Below are 7,708 nucleotides of genomic sequence, written 5' to 3'. Positions count from 1 at the left end.
AGGTGGTTAATGTGTCTGGACTGGAGAGCACAAAGTGTTATTTCACTCTCGTTTTCTCTGTGTTTCCATACATTTATTTCTTATTTTTCCCTTTTCTTCCTTTTCTCTCTCCTTCAAGCTGGGCAGCATTCATATCCATCCTGGGCTGCATGGACAATTCTGCCCTACAGTGTTTATGTATCCTCCTCCCTCCTCACATGTTCAGTGATGTAAATGTTTTACCGTATTGTAAAATGCGAGGAAAGCTCATGGAGGAGGATGCGGGGGGGGGGCTGAGCCAGATGAAAGCAAGTCTGCTATAAGGTTGCCAAGTCTAATTTTCAAAATCAGCTACAAAACTAGCCAAGAGTCACCCCAAAAGTAGCCCAAAAATATCACAATATATGCAGTGAAAAAAAAATGGAAAAAATAAATATATGTGAAAATACGCCTTTTTGCAAATTTTTCTTTGAAGTAAAATGGGACATAATAGCCGGTCACTAGGGGCGTAACTACAGAGGGGGGCCCAGGAGGTATAGGGACCCCATGAGGCTTAATACATATACAATTTCAATAAATATTGGTAAAACATGTCAACCTCTAGACATTTCGGTGGCCAATAGATTTTTGCCCCAAAATTGTCTGAAATTGAGAAAACACGAGAATGTTTAAGAGTGACAGGAGACTGGGGTACAGAGCCCAAAATCTGGTAACTCCTACACAAGTCGGTCCCATTGCATGTTGGGTATTGTAGTCTTACATTATACTTGTCTGCAAATTGTTTAACAAAAACTACATTATTCAACATTCATTGGAGGCACAGGCCTAGCACATTAGGGCAACAAAAAACGTTTGCTGGTTTGTACAAAGTACAAACCAGCCAAAGACCGAAAAAGTAGCCCAAATCTGTACCTTGGCTAGTTTGTACTTTCAAAACCTGCTAATCTGCTAATTCTAAGCAATGGGTCTTCATTTTTTTTTTTTAATAGTTTTGTATTTACGTGCCTTCTTCTTCTGATTCTTTCCATCTTACAAATGGGGGTCACTGACCACAAATAAAAACAAATGCTCTGTAAGGCTCCATAGTTATTGTTATTGCTATTGTTTTTTACTCATCGTTCTATTTAGGCCTCTCCTATTCATATTACAGTGTCGTTTTCAAATCATACAGGTCGCTATGGTAATTTGGACCCTAGCAACCAGATTACTGAAATTGTTGCTGAATAAAAAGCTAAATAACAAAAAACCACAAATAATAAAAAATGAAAACCAATTACCAAATCATCATACTAAAAGTTAATTTAATGGTGAACAACCCCTTTAGGCCGGCCTTAAATGCAAAGATAGTATCATACGAAATTAAGGTTTGTACGATTTTCAGACCATGTGTGGAGTGTCCCGACATTTTTTGTACCATGGTTATTGGTCGCTCAATCGATCAGACAAGTTAAAATATTTATATTGGCTAATGATAAGATCTCTGCATGTATTGCCTATCTGACAATATCAATGGGAGATTATCAACAGTGGTGCCGGGCACGGGGGAATCTTAAAAGGGGCCCAATCCTCCCACTTTCCACCCTGGCCGCCTACTCCCAGCCGACTTGCGTTCTTCTTCCCCGCCGCAGGTAAGATTGCGGCTGGGGAAGGGGAGGGGTTCTCTATAAGCTATAGATGAAGCAGACCTTTTCCTCAACCAGGACTCACCTGTGAACCGCAAAAGGTGCAGCAAAGCTGCGGGTAAACCCGCTGGTATCGGGCTAACCTGCAAATCACTACTGGTCTAAAATAAGCCAGATGTCGATCGGGCAAATTTAAATACCCTATTGGATTGAGAAGCGTATAGGTTTGTTGATGCGGTCCTTGATCCGACCGTCCGTATTCTCATCATTGCGATCTGATAGTTGGGCCCTGGGGCTCACGATCGGATCAGCCCTATATCACTTACCTCAAGGTGGGCATATCGGGGAGAGATCCACGTGTTTGGTAACTTTGCCAAGCGAGCGGATCTCTGTATGTATGGCCAGTTTAAGAGGTGATAGGTGTTACGTTGCTTACAAATTGAGGAACACAGTATTTTCCAGCACTTGGTATGGAATAAAAACTGCCTCCTTTTATAGGAAAAATACTTTCCATGTTCTTGTTATTTTCCTCAGTCAATAACATTGGAATCAAGTATCATTTTTCACTGGCATGCCAGTAAAATACCAGCCAGGTGGCAACCTACCCAACCCATGTAATTCATCAGAGCAAGCTAAAGTTGCAAATAGCACTTTGCAGTTGCATTCATAAATTAGCTATATACTTGCTGTTCAGTACATTATTTTGGGCTGGGTTGGTTCATCCTTGTGCTTATAAAGTTAGTGTAAATGTAGGAAGGTGGAGCTGCTAAGTACCATGACTACAAAAGTCAAACCAGTCAAATGTTTCTGTTGCTGAGAACCTGATGCTTATACACAACTTGCGAGAGTACATAGTAACTAAACTAGACTTTGAAATGGCACTGTTAACAAACATACAACATGCACCTAAAAATGCTCAATTAGATTTCTAGAAATCATTTAATAATTGTGCGGTAAAACATTCATATTTGTGTATTTGAGAAAGGATACATTTTATAATATAATATGTCTCTTTCATTTAAATATTCTTCTCACCTTATTATATTTCTTCACACATATCTTCTTATATTCCTGGTCATGTTCTGTGTTGACCAAGGTTTTGGCTTTACCACATTACCTTTCTCGTCTACGTTTCTTTTTCAGGTCGTTCTTTACCTTTCTTTTTACTATTGTAAGTTGCTAAATGTATTAACCACCTTGTTGAGCTTCTAAGTTATGAGTTCAAATAGATTTTGAGTCACCCAAAACCCTTTTTCAAAGAAAATAAATGTCTTACCATGTTTCAGGGTCTTCTAGATATATGGCGACGTTCTAGGATACTTGCAATGTAGAGGTGTAGACCTCATCCCATTTATTATGCCAGTGTAACCACAAAGATCAACATTTTGGGGTTACTCTCTCCTGGCGAAGGTCAAGAGCCTCTCTTTCTTAAAACATGCAACTATTCTTTTATTATTTTTTTTTTTATTTTATTTTAATATATATATATATATACACACACACACACATATCAGGACCTGAACTAGGGGTAGGCAAAAGAGGCAGCTGCCTAGGGCGCAACGATTAGGGGGCGCTGGGCAGCTACCTCTTCTGCCTACCCCTAGACCGGACTCACCTGGAACTTATCGTATGCAATGCGCCCCAAACGATACTGCGCATGCGCACCAGCGCCGTTACTGTGCATGCGGGGGAAGGGAGGGGGCGAGCTGGCAGCTAGGCTGCCTTGGGCACCCGGCTTGCCTGGCCCGCCTCACAAACACACACACACATGTCCAAACAGGTGAACGCACTTTTCCGGATTTTAGATACATAAATGGGTGCGTAGGTCAAATCTTCCAATATAATAAAGCAAATGGACCCGCACTCCTTAATAATCGTGAAGAAATAGATGTGCTTTATTCACAATGCATTTCCAACGTTTCGGCCCACAAAAAAAAAAAAGGCCCCAATGTGGGCCGAAACGTTGGAAATGCATTGTGAATAAAGCACATCTATTTCTTCACGATTATTAAGGAGTGCGGGTCCATTTGCTTTATTATTTATATATATATATATATATATATATATATATATATATATATATATATATATATATATATATATATATATATATATATATATATATACACACACACACATATATATATATATATATATATATATATATATATACACACACACACATATATATATACATACATACATACATATATATATATATATATACATATATATTTAAAAAATACAAGCACTTAGCAGCACTCGCTCAATATCAGCTTAATAAGTGATTGTTGGTGCAAAGCCTCAAAGGGGAAGTTCCGTTTCCTTCCCACACAAAATATACAACGTATCCAGACAAAAAGGAGACAGCACTCAATTTTGAAAAATCAGTGAAAAAAATGTATTAAAAGTTTACAAAAGTTCACAAATAAGCATCATATATGGCCTGTTGATACAAAAATTGCATCTGCGACGTTTCGGGCCAGCTTCGTGCCCTTTCTCAAGCTGAACAGGATTGCAGCATGCGTGCAGCATTTGAAAAACAACAAGCTTTACAAACATTATCTGGAAAAAGGCCATGGTCCACCCACATTCAGGTTTATGGGGATAGATACCATTCCTAACCCTCGTCGAGGCGGTGACCATTGCCGCATGCTTTTACAAAGAGAAACTTATTGGATCCAAAAATTTAACACTATCTCTCCAAGGGGTCTAAATTAATATTGTTCATTTGTGTCTTTTTTAGATGAACGTTAATAATTGTTTTTAATGTGATATTTTTCTATTCTTGTATCCATTCACTTTGGGCTCTATGTTTCACCTTTAGGTGGCAATGTTTGACTATATCTACACAAGGAATATGGGACTAATAGACTTGACTTGGACTTGGTCTGACGAAGGGGCCTGCCCCCGAAACGTTACCGCATACATCGAGCTCTGAGTGCCAGTTTTTCTTTTATTACGCTGACTACAATTGGGGTTGCCGATCCCTTCTGACTGTGCACCGGGCCAACTTATGCTGGAGAGGCCAGGGTGTGCTGGTGGGTTCTGGAAATTGGACTAATTGACTTGATGCTGGACACCTGTCGCTAGCACCTGTCTGGGGGGTGTGCTCCTACGAGGTTATAAATTTGTCGTTTATATCTGTGTGTTGTTATCTTGATAAAAACTCCCGTGAGAATCGAAACGTCGATCTAAATAAAATGTTTTTATTTGCAAGAAGTCCCTAGAGTGCAACAGCTTTTCTTCAATCTATATATATATTTGTATGCTGACATATATAATCCATTGAAGGAGGCCTAGGTGTAGTTCAGCACACAAAACAATACATCCATAGCACAGCTCAGGACTTGTGGTGTATTAAAGTCTTTTATTGTTGAAACTAACGTTTCAGCCTACATAAAAGCATTTCTCAAATTATCTGTATTTATTGCACCATTTTTGATCCTTATGTGGAAAATGGGGTACTTATTTTCGAAAACAAAAAAATGATCTACAATATTGAGTTAGCACAAAAAATTTGAATTTGTACAAAATGCACAATTTTAAAACATTACAAGAAAGCGTAGACAAGAACTCTTTTAAGGCAAACTATACCTTTTGAATATTGCAGGTCTGTCTAATTGTAGATCACCTAAAACAGATTGTATTTAAAGGAGAAGGAAAGTCGTTTAACACTTGGGGGTACCAAATGTTAGGCAGTGAACTATTTACTTACCTGAAACCCTGGGCCGGTACTCCTATATCAGCAGAAAACTGCACTGACACTGGATTCTTCAAGTGAGCACCACGGGGCGATCCTCTTCCGGCTTCTTCTTTCTTCAAATTTCCTGGGGCAGACACACGCGCAGTAGAATGAAAAAGCCGACTTTTTAGTTAAAGTTTTTTTTTTCACTGTAATGCGCATGCACAGCCGCACGAAGAAAGAAGAAGCTTGAAGAGGAGCGCTCTGTGGTGCTCACTGGGGTTTCAGGTAAGTAAATACGTTCACTGGTGTGCCTAGAACATAATCATAATGTAAAGAAATATGAATATGAATTCGTACCAGACCCCTGGGCCTTGTTGTCATTTTCAAAATTCCATTCCACTTAGAACACTGAGTCTGCACACTGAGATTTAATATTCTTTCTATAATATGTAAGGTAGTGTTGTTATACAGATGCTGGTATCACAATGTAATGACTTACAATAATATGCAGGTTACTACAGACTAATTGTGGAGATCAATACAGAATACAGAAGCTTGAACAAAAATATATAGACAATTATATACATTCTCATACCATAGTAATATACAGGCTGAGTTATACTGTAATAAATTGTAATGTACAGGTATAGGATCCATTATCTGGAAACCCTTTATCAAGAAAGCTGTGAATATACGGGAAAGCCATCTCCCACAGATTAAATTTTAATAAAAATGTTTTTTTATAAAAAGATTACCTTTTTCCCTGTAATATGAATACGGTACCTTGTTTGTTTGTTTTTTACTTTTGAAGCCAAAGCAAGTTCTTCAAGACAAACCACCCACGTGCATAACGGTGCATTGGACCTATCTCTAAAGAGAGATACACAGCGTATTGAAGTCTTCAGGTCTAGGGCAGACCCCTTTAACCCCGGCACTAAGCCAGGCATGGGCAAGGGTCTTCAAAACCCTCTTCACCGCGAAGCTGGGGGGGGTCTCTTTATCTAACTCCCTTTCGGCCTAATGACTGCCCCAGGGAAAAGGACTGATGACCTCCATCCAGGGTTAGAGTCAGGGGGAAAAGGACCATAATGGTCACACATCTGCCCCCTAGATCAGTGTTGGCCCGAAGGACCGCACCAGATCCAAGTGAATTGCTTGATTTAAATTGCTTTATTGAAGAGTTATGATTTCATTCCAGGTATAAAAAAAAAAACTTTTGATAAATAACCCAATTAATCTGGGAATATTTTGTGCGTTCTCAAACACCAGTCACAAAGTTATTTGCACCTATATAATACATCCTGCACATAGCACCAATGCATCTGTTCCACTTACTTTGATGAACTTTGTACAAGATGCACATGACCCACAGATGCAAGGGCCCTGCAATTAATACCTGCCTTAAGGAGATGTTACTTCTAGGGATCCCTTAGCATTTAGCACCTACACATACAACTGACTTTTGCGCTAATGCTGTTATTGATGCAGTGAATTATCACTCCATAAGTGAAGCCATTCACACATAAATAGACTAAACACACACAATTTGCACATGATTTCCTAAAGCAAATGCTAATTACTTGGAAATTTTGGGCAAAACATTGTATTGTGGGTGAAACATGGTGATTGTGGACATTTTTGCCCTTCCAGCTGTAAATTAGTTATACTGTCCTTTACAAATGTGTTTCTGCCACATCAGCTTGTTATGTTAGGTTTATACATCATATATGCGGAGAAGCAAATAAGCGCAGGCAAACTCCACATACGGGGTAAGGTGAGAGCTCTCTCCCTCCGTCCAGTTTGATCGTTCCACTTTGGTCACATGGCATTAGACAAACGATTCAATTAAAGGCGCATTCACTGGCTCAATGGTAGGGGTAGAGATTACCATATAGGTAAGGATAAGAGTAAAAATCCACGTTTATTGGTTCATTTAAAAAAACATATGAAAAATCAAAAATGGATGAAACTAAGCAGGGGAGTGCATGGCTATACGCGTTTCGTGACTATAGAGGTCACTTCGTTAGAAGCCAATACATCATAAGAGTGGTTCACCATCCTTATGAACTACTCTTTCAAATTCATTCAAGTGGCTGATAGCTAACATCATTTCCTCTGTACTCTCCCCTACTCCTGGGTGGTTATTTGTTAAAATCCAATTTTCAAAAAATTTGAGATTTATTATACTCTGATACTGCAAAAAGCGAGAATACGAAAATCGTCATCTCAGACCTGTTGAGGCCCTCTATAAGTCAATGGGAGAGGCACCTATCCCAATTTGAAGGTTTCGTGGTCTGCTCTGGATTTTGCCTAAAAATCTGACTTTTTCCGGGTTTCGGGCAAAAACTCAAAAAGTTTGGAGTATTTCAGAAAAAAAGACAGAAAATTTGAGCAAATTGGGAAAAAGCAATATGAGTTT

Source organism: Xenopus laevis, chromosome 4L (genome assembly GCF_017654675.1).
Source record: "Xenopus laevis strain J_2021 chromosome 4L, Xenopus_laevis_v10.1, whole genome shotgun sequence".
NCBI lineage: Eukaryota > Metazoa > Chordata > Amphibia > Anura > Pipidae > Xenopus > Xenopus laevis.
Note: the sequence above shows the minus strand (reverse complement) of the source record.